Source organism: Canis lupus, chromosome 34 (genome assembly GCF_011100685.1).
Source record: "Canis lupus familiaris isolate Mischka breed German Shepherd chromosome 34, alternate assembly UU_Cfam_GSD_1.0, whole genome shotgun sequence".
NCBI lineage: Eukaryota > Metazoa > Chordata > Mammalia > Carnivora > Canidae > Canis > Canis lupus.
The window spans coordinates 33,905,630-33,918,350 of NC_049255.1; the positions used below are offsets into that span (position 1 = coordinate 33,905,630).

Below are 12,721 nucleotides of genomic sequence, written 5' to 3' on the forward strand. Positions count from 1 at the left end.
GCACCAAGAAATAATTAAAAGCAATTTTGCATCTTTTATTTTTTTTTAACTTTACAGTAATGATTTGATTGTATTGTCGCACAAGTTCTGTCTAGACCGCATTGTGTTAAAACCTCACCGTTTTGTATTGTAAAGCTTTAGAATTGTTCCTGGCACCAAATAGGCTGTTCTAGCACAAAAGCTAATTTACAGTAATGCTGATAATGTTCAAGAACCTATCATTAGGATTTCTTTCTCTTTTTCCACATTTTTAAGTACAACCTTTCTTTGTCAGAAAAGTAAATTAGTGGCAGTGATAATACTTTGCAATCCCTACCAACCCCTCAGAAAGGCAATGTACAGATAGCCTGACATTTTCAAAACCTTCCAGGAACTGGCTTCTCCAGTTCCTGGAAGATCTGGTCTCAGGCTGCAAAAACAACTTTTCTTCTTTTCATGCAGTATGCACTTACTCAAAATGCCTCAAAGCATCCCTCAGAGAGCTGGGTCAGGGAAGTTGATCATGCCATCAGTGAGACTGTGTCATCCGGATGTGTTCTGGATGTCGACAAGTGTGCCCATGCACAAGGCACGGCCCACGAGTGTATCCAAATAAGGGTAAATTAAGGCACAAGAGCAGAAGGTGATCATTTGTAAATGAGCCCATTTACCCAAGTCTGTGAACAGTCTGATTCAAAACGTAGAAATATTGACATGACACCGTGGAATCCATCGTTTGCACTGAGACTTTTAGTTGTTGCTAGTTATTTCTTACAATGATCCATGCTCATATGTTGATCTATGCATTCAACAATTAATGCTCTTGTCTTTATATATGTCATCCATACCCTCAGAAGACTCCTTTTACTCTGAAGCAAATATCAACTAGGCATATTTCTAACTAGGTGTTTGAATGGTGAGTTGAAAAGACCATCTATCTATTCATTTATCCACTCATTCTTCATGGAGCCCTTACAGCTCATGAAAGACTTTATCAGATGCTTAAAAGGGTTTTAAAAAGTGGAAAAGAATATGCTGTAGTGGAAGGGTCACTGGCTTTGAAGTAAGAATATTTAGTTCTAGTCTGGCTTCTTCATTTATCAAGGATATGGCCTTGAAGAAATCACCTATGCTCCCCGTACTTCCAATTTTTGATCGCTTTGAAAACTGAAATAAGGCCACTTTTCTGCCCTACTCTGGTTTTGAGGATAAGAAAGACAATCTTAAATAGAGGATAATCCTTTGTAAATTACAGGCAGGAGCCCAACACAGGGATTATAAGAGGAGGCTGTTTTCCTGCTCCAAAGGAACTTCCCATCTATTTTTAGAGGCAAGGTATCTTTACAATAAAATGGTTTGGCACTCGTTAAAGGAAGTTTTTTGATTGACCACAATGAGTAACAAAAAAGTGACTGCTTTAATAGTTGATTGACAAAAAAACATTGAGCAGACTGGGATAGGGATCGGACACTCTGAGATTTGGGATTTGAGGTGACCCCAAAGGATGGGGACAATTGCACCAAGCCAAGAAAAAGAGAAAATACATATAGTGAGGGAGTTCTGTGAACCACGATATGAAAGTACAAATATACAGTGAATATTCATTGAGCTGATCATTTATTCACTGAATAACATTTGTTTAGTGTGAAGGGAACAGTTTGGCTGAAATTCTTCTGGGGCAGATCAAAGACAAAATGTAGAGCTTCTGCTCCTTTCTGATACGCTATCAATAATTGTAAAAGCTGAGGCAACTGTGTCATATTAGAGATGGGACAAGTAAAAGATGTATATCTGAAAGGAGAGAATATAAGACAGGCTAACAGGAAATCTCTGTTCCAATTTCTCTAGCCCTAGCTTGCCAAGTGGGGAAGTGACACTCAGGCCAAAATATAGTGATATATTTTTGGAACAACTCCTGGCTTAGTCCTGGTTTGGAATAACCACGGAGGGGTATTTTGGATAGTGTATCTGGTCTACTTTGTGTTGGCACTTCTGATGTTGTTCTGAAGCTAGGTGAGCCACTCTGTCTTGTCAGAATGCAGGCAACTCTGGATGTCAGGCAGATGGCCAGGAACACCAAGAAAGGCCTAAAGGAGGGTCAGAGGTGGAAGAGGGAAAAAGGAGAGCATTCACTCCCCATTTCCAGCTGGAGTAAGTACAAGAAGTGCTGGTAATATATGCCCTAGATCTACAGGCCAACAAAGAGTCTAAATGAAGCACGGTGGGTTGCATCCAGTGACTGGGCTGGCCATGAACTTACCAGATGGGTTGATTGAAGTGACAAGAAGTGGCAGGGACAAAAAAGAGATATAACGTAAACAAAATGAAACAACAAACAAACAAAGGTAGCTTCAGAATGAAACTGATCTGGAGACCTGGAATGATCTGTTGTCTCATCTCTGCCATGGTATCTCCTCTTTTTCTCCTTTCTTTCTCCGCCTCTACTTTCTCTTGCAGAATTCTTCATCTTCTTCTTTTCTCTCTTACCTTCTTTTTGATTTCTGTTTTGAGCAACCAATTCTATGACAGAGTTTCAAGGTTAGCATTGGATGTCAGAGCCTCCTGCAAATTATTTTTACAAAATTATTTTAATTGAACAAATTGAATATTTAGAGTTTATATCAGGCACTTTAATAGTCTGGTAATACTGAGCTACCATAGATGAATCCTCCCACCAAAAAAAAAAAAAAAGGAAAAGAAAAACCAAACAAAATAAAAACTGGACAACGCACAGACACACATAGACATACAAATATATCTTTCTATCTCTATTAGGTAGATAAATTATGGATGATAGATATGATAGATAAATTTTTATGTTTAGGAATTGGATAGCTATTAAGGCAGTAAGGATAATAAAATTGAAAATTATTTCCAAGATGAAAGAAGTTCCCCCAAAAATGCAGAGAGGTAAAAAGATGAGTCCAATGTCCTGGATGATTTTTTCTTACTGTATACTGATCACAAGAAGCTAAGAGATGGAGAGGCTGAATAGACTGTTAAGATTGGATAGCAAAAATCGAAGTTTAGGGCTTACCAACAAGGAGTCCTAGAAAAGACCTCTGACTGTCAGTTGGGGCACCCCAGAGGGCCACACTTTAGGTGTAGGGGTAAGTTGGAATTAGATGGGCCTTAGCATGACTACTCATCTAATAGGGTTAAAATGGCTTGTCCTTATCTTAACTGCCTACAAGATCATATGACCCAAAAATAAGGAGGGGAAAAAAAAAAAAAAAAAAAGGCAAGAGGAACAAACTTCAAAAAAGTCCAGATAATAGTAGTTATCAAGCACAAACCTTAAAATAACCAATTAATATATTCAAAACATTATATAGTAAGAGAATTTCAGCATAGAATTGAAAGCCAAAAATGATAAATTATTAAAAAAAATAAATTATAAATTCTAGAAGTGAAAAATACAATAATTGCAATTAGAAACACAATAGATCAAATTAATATCTAACTTGACAGAGCTGAGATGGGGACTACTGAGCTGGAAGACAGATCAGGGCAGCTCGGGTGGCTCAGCGGTTTAGTGTCGCCTTCAGCCCAGGGTGTGATCCTGGAGACCCAGGATCGAGTCCCATGTTGGGCTCCCTGCATGGAGCCTGCTTCTCCTTCTGCCTGTGTCTCTGCCTGTCTCTCTCTCTCTGTCTCTCATGAATAAATAAATAAAATCTTTATTAAAAAAAAAAAGGAAGACAGATCAGAAAAAGAAAATTAGGGGCATCTGGGTAGCTCAGTCAGTTAAGCATCTGCCTTCGGCTCAGGTCATGATCCCAGGGTCCTAGGATCTGTCTTGAATTGAGCTCCTTGCTGAATGGGGAGCTTGCTTCTCCCTCTCTTTCCCTCTGCCCCTTCCTCTTGCTTGTGGGCTCTTGTACTCTCTATCCCTCTCAAAAAAAAAAAATCTTTTTTAAAAAAGAAAGAAATGAAAGATAAAATTATATCCAGACTAAAGCATGTAGAGAAAAAAAAGTATTAAGAAAAAAAAAAAAAAAAACAGAGGGGCACCTGGGTGGCTCAATAAGTTAAGCCCTGATTTGTGGGATCAGGATCGTGAGATCGAGCCCCATGTCAGGCTCTGCTTGTCCTTCTCTCTTCTCTCCCTCCCGCCAAATAAAGATATAAAAGAACAACAATAATACAAAGAAACAGAAACAGAAAATGACCTAAAAGACATTTAAGACATGGTAGAGAACAAAGAGGGAGGAAATTACCACGATTGTAGCTGGAGTCCTGAAAAGGAAGAAAAAAAGAATTTTCTAAATCCTAACAAAAATGTCATTCAGTAGAGTCAAAAGTGCTATGAACTCCAAACACAATAAATATGGAAACAACAACACGTAGGACCATCACAAAGTTCAAAACAAAACAAAGAGAGTATCTTAAGGTAATCCAAAGAAAATAGACATATTCCTTACAAGTTAGTAAAAATAACACTGATAACCAATGATGAAGGTCAGAAGCCAAAGGAATGGTATTTTCAAAGTGTAGCAACACTATAAATATCAGAAACTTGTGAAATGCAACAGCTAAAGTCCTGCTTTGAAAAAATACGTACCCTCAATTACATATATTAGAAAAGAAGAAAAGTTGAAAAATTTACGTCTAAATGTCATCTCAAAAAGAGTGAAAGAAAGAAAGAAAGAAAGAAAGAAGAAAGAAAGAAAGAAAAAAAGAAAGAAAAAAAGAAAGAAAAAAAGAAAGAAAGAGGAAGAAAGACCATAGAAAGTAGAAGAAATATAAGAGCAGGAATTTATGAAATAGAAACAAAAGATGCAACAGCAAAATTCAACAGAAGCAAAAATTATTTTTAAAAGTAGTAATAAGAGTTAGTAACAATAAAGCAACACTGATCAGCCAGGGGAGGCACTAATTACCAATGTTGGGAATCAAAATGGTAAATCATACAATAAGAAAAAAATTTTTAATACTAAGAAAAAATTTAAAATATGTCAATAAATGGGCAAATGTCTACAAAAGATTTAAAATAATAGGGTTATAAATTACTAGCTTGATATCAAAGTACCCTAAAGAATAGATTTTAGATCAATACATTTTGTGGATCTAAAAGAAATTTCTTTTAGTACTACTGGGAATACCATTCTAGTCATTTCCTGTCCTTCATATTGACAAGGACAGGCCACTCAGACATCCTTGAACAGCTATTGTACAGAATTATCCTTTATGGTTTGTTACAAAATTATGTATGGAAAGGTTGTAGAGGGTGACATCATAGATTCATAGAATAAATGAACTTTGGGTTGGATGATGACATGGTGAAGGAGAGGATAAAGAAGAGGGGAGTAGAGGATCCTATATCATCTCAACATTTCAAAGAGCTGCTTAGCATGTATTCCAGGTCTTTGCTGAAGTCCAGCAGGCCAAAGTGCTCCAAATTCCCTGGCAATGTGTCTGAATATATATTTTCAAAGAATGAAAATTTTGTGTGCAAGATACTCCTTCCTGTCTCCCTGCAGTGCTTTCTTAATCTTCTCCCATTTCTCTACTCCTTCCCTCTCCTTGTGTGAAAGGCTTTCCCACCCTCCAGCTTCGGCCATGTCTCCTCACATTGAACACAATAATTTGCTATCTCCTGCCTACAATGACAATTAATCACTCATCTTGGATGACCCCCAAATTTCTGGAAGTTTGGTTTTGTTGAACTCGAGACACACACCAAATCATGACACTCTCGCCTCATCCCAGTGACAAAGGTCCTCAATCCAAGACTCAAACATTTCTGCCACTCGGCTTCAAACCACCCTTCCAGCTTTCACTGACATTGCCCCCTTCATCCCCATCTTGCAACCAAAAAGCCCCACTCTCCTGTCTCACTGGCATCTGCGATGGTCTGCGAACGTTCTCTGTGTGCTTCAGTTCACTCTCCCTCTCTCCTCCCCCAGAAATGCCCTGGAATTTCCCCTGGTTTGACCTCTCACACTCTTACTCTTCCTTCAAGTGCTAGCTCAGATTCTATCTTATCTGAGAACACTTCTTGGGTTACTACCCTGTTCCCTCCTTTCTCTACAGTCCCGCAATATTTTCACCCTGTATAGAGACCACTCACTTATACCATTTTTAAGTTTTATAACTGAGTAATTTAAATTGCTTTTCCTACTAGATTATAATGGTGGGGAACACTTTTTATTCACCATTGTCTTTCCTCAACTTTTAGGCCATAGTTTATACAATGTAATTAATAGAATCCTTCTAAGTTTTTACTCTGAACGTTCACTGGTTTTGCTCATGCACATCCTACCTAAACTACCCCTCTCTCCTAGAAAAAAAAAAAATCCTTATTCTTTAATATGCAACTCTTTTATCATTTCTATAATGAGTTGTCCCCATAAAGTTAAGTTCACAATTCTATATGTAAAACATACTCTTTTGTTAGAACATCTAAGAAGTGTTTCTCACAGAGATGTGCTTTATTTGGCACTAAGTTTGTGATGAAAACTTGAATTGTATGTACATATGTTTAGTATCATCTCACATATTTTAAGGCACCTTAGACTACCTGTGATTTTGTGTGTGTGTGTGTATTTAATTAATTTTGACTAAATGTGGCAACCAGCCTGTGTGAGAAAAATACATATTCTTATTAATATGAGTGTCTTAGAATAGGGTTTGAGGGCAGAAGGAGTTTCCACAAAATTGCAAGGTCAAAGGGAAGGTATAAAAGAACAGTGCCAAGAACTTCAATCAATGATTCAGCAAGATTGCTTTAGCTCAAGGTTAACTGTGTTTTGGGGGGAACACTGAAGGGGTATCACACTTCTAATCTGATCCATGTCATTACGCCATGGGAACAGCAATCTACCAAAAAATTTAGAGTATATATGTAGAGTTCTCAAGAGATAAAACCCAACTTATTTAACCAAAGGCAGTATTCTTCAAACGCAGCAAATAATTCCCAACTCACTGAGCATTTTTGATCCAGGCATACATCCAACAGCTGGATGTGTATGCTCAACAACTGAACAGTGTGTGTTCTGTAATAGGCACCTTTAGTATGAGCTAGAATTTGTGTCACTGTACGATGGTTTGATCTTGTCCTGGGCCACATTTCTAGATAGACAATGGTTTGAGATATTTGACTTAGTTGATAGTTATACCAAACAAACAAACAAAAACAAAAAAACCCACAAGAAAACAATTGTCACTTTTACTAGAAATACATTTTAAAAGATAAGTTGTTATATTTCATCCTCTACTGTTTCTACCAAAACTAATAAACCTTGTTCAAAACACTGTGACAGAGCGAATAGGCATACAAAGAAAAATGTCGGCTTTTGCCATAAGAGAAGTCACAGTTGAATTGGGAGGACAAAAATATGCATGCAACTATAAATAACAGTAGGAAAAACTGAAAATTAAATATGTAGTTGGTAAAACTTTCTCTCACATGAGAAAAGATTTAGCAGATTGCTAGGATGGGGAGCAGAGGTAATTATTCTCTGGGCAAGTTGCATACATTCTTAGTCAGGAGGTGGCAACAATCAATATCAGACTAAGCATAAATCAGAGGAGGAACACAGTGTTCTTCATTTAATTTTCTCAGCAGGAATCATGAAACTTTTCAGTTGCTGGGTCAGCTTGGACACTCTATGTCCATGTTGCGTGTATATAATTTGGGTTCTCATCTTTTCTGGCAGTTCTCACAGAAGTTATTCTTTTAACTGGTTGAGTTTAATTCTGCCAAGGTGATCCCATAGGCAGATTTCAATAAAAGAATGTGTGTAAATTATCAGCCGTTTTAGATTCTAAATTTTAATCTGGTGATAATTCTGCACTAATAAAAGAAGTTGAATTTTAATGGGGAAAGATGAAATAGACTTCTTTATATTTATGGAAATAATTCTGGTTAGAAAGTGTATTACTCAGTCTAAGTAGGTAATGAGGTATGAATCATTTCAACATAAAATCGAAAATGTTGCTTTAAAACTGAAATGACTGAGGGTTTTTCCCCCCCTACTTTCTTAAGATAGATCTTCAAAGCTAAATACATACCACAATATGCGTCCAACATGAGTGTTTTTGATTGGAGAAATATCTCTAACAGAAATAGGGTGTACCCAGCACTTTTTAAGAAAGGTCATCTCTTTTCTTAAATTGATGTTTAGTTTTTTCCATAGCTAACAATTTGGGATAAATCTGAAACATTCATTTAACATTTTCTAACCACATTATCTGTGGCCAGTTTCATTTATTCATAACTAAAGATTCAATAAATCATCCAGTGTTTACCGACTGCCTGCTGTGTGCACAGCCCTAGGCTCTGTTTTGTGTGAGATTAGAAAGAATGGATTTCTGACCTTGGAGAGACTATAATCCGATTCGGTTAGACAACTGGCACACAGAAATGATAGCAACATTGATGAGGCCAAGTAGAATCAAACTCTTCAGAGTGTGGAAAGACCTTAGGTGTGGTTTAATGAGAGAGAGAGAGAGAGAGAGAGAGAGAGAATTTTTGAGGGAACCCCAGAAACTAAGCCAGAATCGAGTAGATGGAAGAGTGTTACAAAGACAAAGAGCAGCACCAGCATCCACCCAGTGTGACTCAGGAGTCAGAGCAGAAGGTAGTCTATGCCCCAGCAACTCGCAGCACATGGCTTCCAGAGCATCCCCAACACCCCCATGGCTCCAATGGCTGTGCCTTAACAATGTGTTCCCAGCCTCTTCTATCATTTCCACAAGCCAGAAACATATTCCCCTCAGGTCTACTTCAGATGCTACCTCTTTTCTTCACGATTTCTGATTGATCCAGTTGTTTTTCTTCAGAAACTCTTAATCTCCACCTTTCTTATTTCAGGACTATGTTTGGTTCTGCATTGCAGCTCTTTGTGTCTAGTACTAAGTTCTTCTCATTTCTCCAAGAGCATCTTTACCAAAAATGATTCTCCTTTATATCTTTGACAGAGCCTAATATGGGCTACATTCTCAAGGATTACTTACCAAATGAATGGATAGCATATAAACAAATCAATAATATGTGTAATTAATCACACAGTTGCTATTGTACCCGCCTAAGTGATTCTTGACAAACTAGGTAAAACAGCCCTCCAGATTTTTGAGCAGAAAAAAACATCTGCAGGCAGATTACATAAAAGAAAGAATACAACACAGTTTAGGGTGTTAGTGAAGAGACTTTTATCCCAACCATGAGATGATAAGGGCAGGAGCAGGCTATTGGTGCTGGTAATAAGGAACAGAATGGATATATATGATTGGATAGATATGGGACATGAAACAACTAGATAATGAACTAGATGTTTTTCTAATTTTTTAAGTTCCATAAAATTTTGAAATTTTGGATAATGTCTCGTGTGCCATTGTAGATGTCTCAATATTTTTGTTTAAGTTTTTATCTATTTATTCATGAGAGACAGAGAGAGAGAGGTAGAGACATAGGCAGAGGGAGAAGAAGGCTCTCTGCGGGGAACCTGATGCAGGACTCGATCCCAGGACCCGCAGATCACACCCTGAGCCAAAGGCAGACGCTCAACCACTGAGCCACCCAGGTGCCCCTCGATGTCACAGTAGTAAGCAGCGATTTGTAAGTGAAAGAGGATTGCAGAAAAGAGGATTGCTGAACTCCAGTCTCAATCTGGGTATCCCCTCACCATGTGATAGTGAATAATTACTTGATATCTCTGATTGTCAATTTCCTCAAAGATACAATAGGGACAGTAATATTGAATTCTTTTGAGTGCTGTGAAGAACCAAAAGAAAGTATAAAAACATGCCCACTGCAGTGTCTGGTATTTTAACTAATTAAAGGTAATTATCACTGAATGTTTGCTGAATTTATGAACAGAAGCATTAGAGTGAAGGTGGAAGGTAAAGAACAAAGAGAGGACACAGGGAAAGAATGAACAAGCCACTGGAAAAGAAAGAGAATAGTTCAGGGTCGGTAGACTCACCAAAGCACTTCAATGTTCTTTGATTGCTTTAAATTGTAGTAGAAAATCATGCCAAAGAGATGAGCCTCTATGAAAAAGGGACTGGAGACAACAGAGGTTGTTGAGATCATGTAAAGCCTACCGCAAATGAACTGGACACACCTTTAGTATGAACAATTTTTAATTATGCTATGTGACCATTAGGTACAAATAGTCTGCAGTTAGGATAAATGACTATACTTGCCATCTGTGGTTGCAAGGCTTAACCAAGCTTTAGGTAGAATTAGCTTTGGAAAAAATCATGAACCAGGTGGAGGCCTTAAGTGACTGCAGTCATGTGAATGATAAGAGCTTGAAGTAAAGGATAGCTATTGACTTGGCCCACTATTCCCAGTGTCTCTCATTTTCTGCACTTCCTCTTTGTTTTGACCTCCCAAACCTTAAGGAATGAAGGACAAGAAGCTTATGGCATGAAATCTTTTAGATTTCCTCAAGATATAGAAGTCAATTTTAAAAATCCCCTAAAATGTGAAGGACAATTTTGGCAAAAGAAAAGGCAGGTGAAATATTTCTGTAGTATGTAACTACGCCCCAGAATATCTCCTGAGTTTTTATACTGTGTGTTACCTTCTTCTTACCTCCATAGTTTAGACTGTGAAGGGCAAATGCATAGCAGTAAAGGCCAGACTCCATCCCAATATGTGTCTGGACTCTTATTCCTGGACTTGAGCAATTTAGACCCTACATGATCAATCAGACTCAGTACTCCTCCGCTTGGAGCTAAACTCAGCCTCAGAATTCACCTCAATGCATTGCTCTAGCCAGTCAACCACAAATGGATTGGAATTAGTTTCTAAGTTAAAACCTATTTGTCATCCTTGGTTCAGATATTTATCTGCCTCAAGGCAGGCGTCTGGAATACATGGTCTCTAAAATTCATGTCTTGTTCTATCAGCCTATAAAACTCTCAGTTCCAATAATCTAATTAGCAGAACAAGGTCATGATTATGTAAGATGGAAACTCTTGAGTATTAAACCTTAAGGTAAATCAAGATTAAGGAAATTTATGTCTTTGGTTGTATGGATAAGTATATCTTCATGTTGGTATCCTTTAGCTCCTTCTAGTCATGCATTCACGTGTGTGTGCGTGTTTATAGAATTACTTCATATATGACTTTACCCATGTTCATAATTTTATCCCATATTTACTTCCCTAATCACTTTTTTATAGCTTTTATTCTAATTGTTTCATGTTTCAGAACCAACTCATAATTTAATCTGAAGTCTTCTAATCATTCCTTTTGGCATTACTTACCAGTCTGAAATATGATGATGCTAAGACACTTTTTAAACCCCTAGTACTTTGAATAACGATGGGCAGATTGCCTTGAAGGAGAGATACCTGGCTGTTTTCGGTGCACTGGGTTTACTGCCAACAAATTTGAGAAGAATAAACGTTTAAACATCAAGTATTCCAGAATTAAAAACTAGCTTATGATTTGTCTATACCCTTGTATATTTTGGATTTTTTTTCCTTTTCTTATTTCCTTCCTTTCCTCCACCGTCATCTCTCAAAGATTTCTGACCTTTATTTCACACAAAGGTTTCCAAGCTGTAGGTGTGACTCTACACTTAACATTCTTCCTTGATGCTCTTTTCTTCCCCTCCCTCCATCAAAACATCATGGATTAGTATCTTCGTATTTCTTTCCCATGTTTGCAATAGTTCCCCCTAAACTGAAGTTTAAACAAATAAACTGTAATATGTGGCTATTTCCCATTTCTCCCATGGCACCAAAATAAACAGAGTAGAAGCCCTAAAGAAATAACTAGAGTAGAAGGTAACCTTTGGATTCTTAAGAAGACATATGCATGATTTTAAGATTTTAGTGCTCTGTATTAAAGGGCCTTTAGTAATTAATTAAATCCACCTAAATCATAGTATACAATTAAATGGTATTTCATATAATTTTACCTTTTGCCATTTTTTTATGGTGCACATTTATTGAATGGCATTAAAGAGTAGTATAATCAAATATTTTAGGGTGAGAGTGAACACGACATTTCAGGGGTTAATGGGCAGGTTAGCCTGGCTGGAGCAAGGTGCTTTAAAGAATTTTAAGGAGGAGTAATGGTAGGCATAAAGTCTAAAATCAACCAATCACCACAGAGTATCATAACTTCAAAAAGGTGGGCACCCCTAACGACAATCTGGGTGTCTTTACAACATTTTAATTTTCGCTCGGAAGGTTGGGGGGGGTCTTGCTAAGGTTTCTCCAATTCATCTTAAAATTAAACACTCTGGAGACCATTCTTTAACAACTCTTTTGGGTCATTCCAAAACACCTCTGTTATGGAGATTAATACTCTTTGATTCGGAGCCAAAAGCATGGTTTTCAGATGTTACAATTACCTGTTCAACTTCTCAGGGGCAATTATTTGAAAGGAGTAAATGCTCTGACTACAATTGCCTCTGTGGGAGCCGCAGTAATTGCCATTCATCAGGGCAGCAACCTGCTGAGGGCATCAATTCATAAACTCTGAGCCATCAATAAACTGCAACCTGGGCCCCAGGGTGCCAACATTCTTTACACAATGAAATATTATTACTGGCAATTAGGTAAACAATGAGCCAACCCGGAAATGGAAGGGAGGTTGCCAATGACTACCTTAGTGCGTCATACACAGATGTCTTGATTCTTTTCCTTCTAGAGAAACACCTTGGGATGACTCTTTTTACACCACCGGGATCCCAACTATCACAATAACCCCCACGGATGAAAGGAGGAAGAAAGAGGGAAATGTTAACAGATGGTATTTTGTTTTAATTAGGAA

At 37.6% G+C, this 12,721-nt stretch overlaps 1 long non-coding RNA gene across 7 annotated transcripts in view; it reads right to left on the reverse strand.

The window, feature by feature from the left end:
* LOC102151967 overlaps nucleotides 1-12,463 on the reverse strand; it is a 34,433-nt gene extending 21,970 nt beyond the window's left edge. For 5 of the 7 annotated variants that reach the window (XR_005383976.1, XR_005383977.1, XR_005383975.1 and 2 more), the window contains exons 1-2: nucleotides 12,300-12,463; nucleotides 11,203-11,316 (exon numbers count right to left, since the gene is read on the reverse strand). This is a non-coding gene — a long non-coding RNA (uncharacterized LOC102151967). Of the gene's footprint in view, nucleotides 1-2,354; nucleotides 2,542-11,202; nucleotides 11,317-12,299 lie in introns of all 7 variants that reach the window. The other 2 variants (XR_005383980.1, XR_005383979.1) reach the window with 2 other exon arrangements.
* Nucleotides 12,464-12,721: the final 258 nt, after the last annotated feature.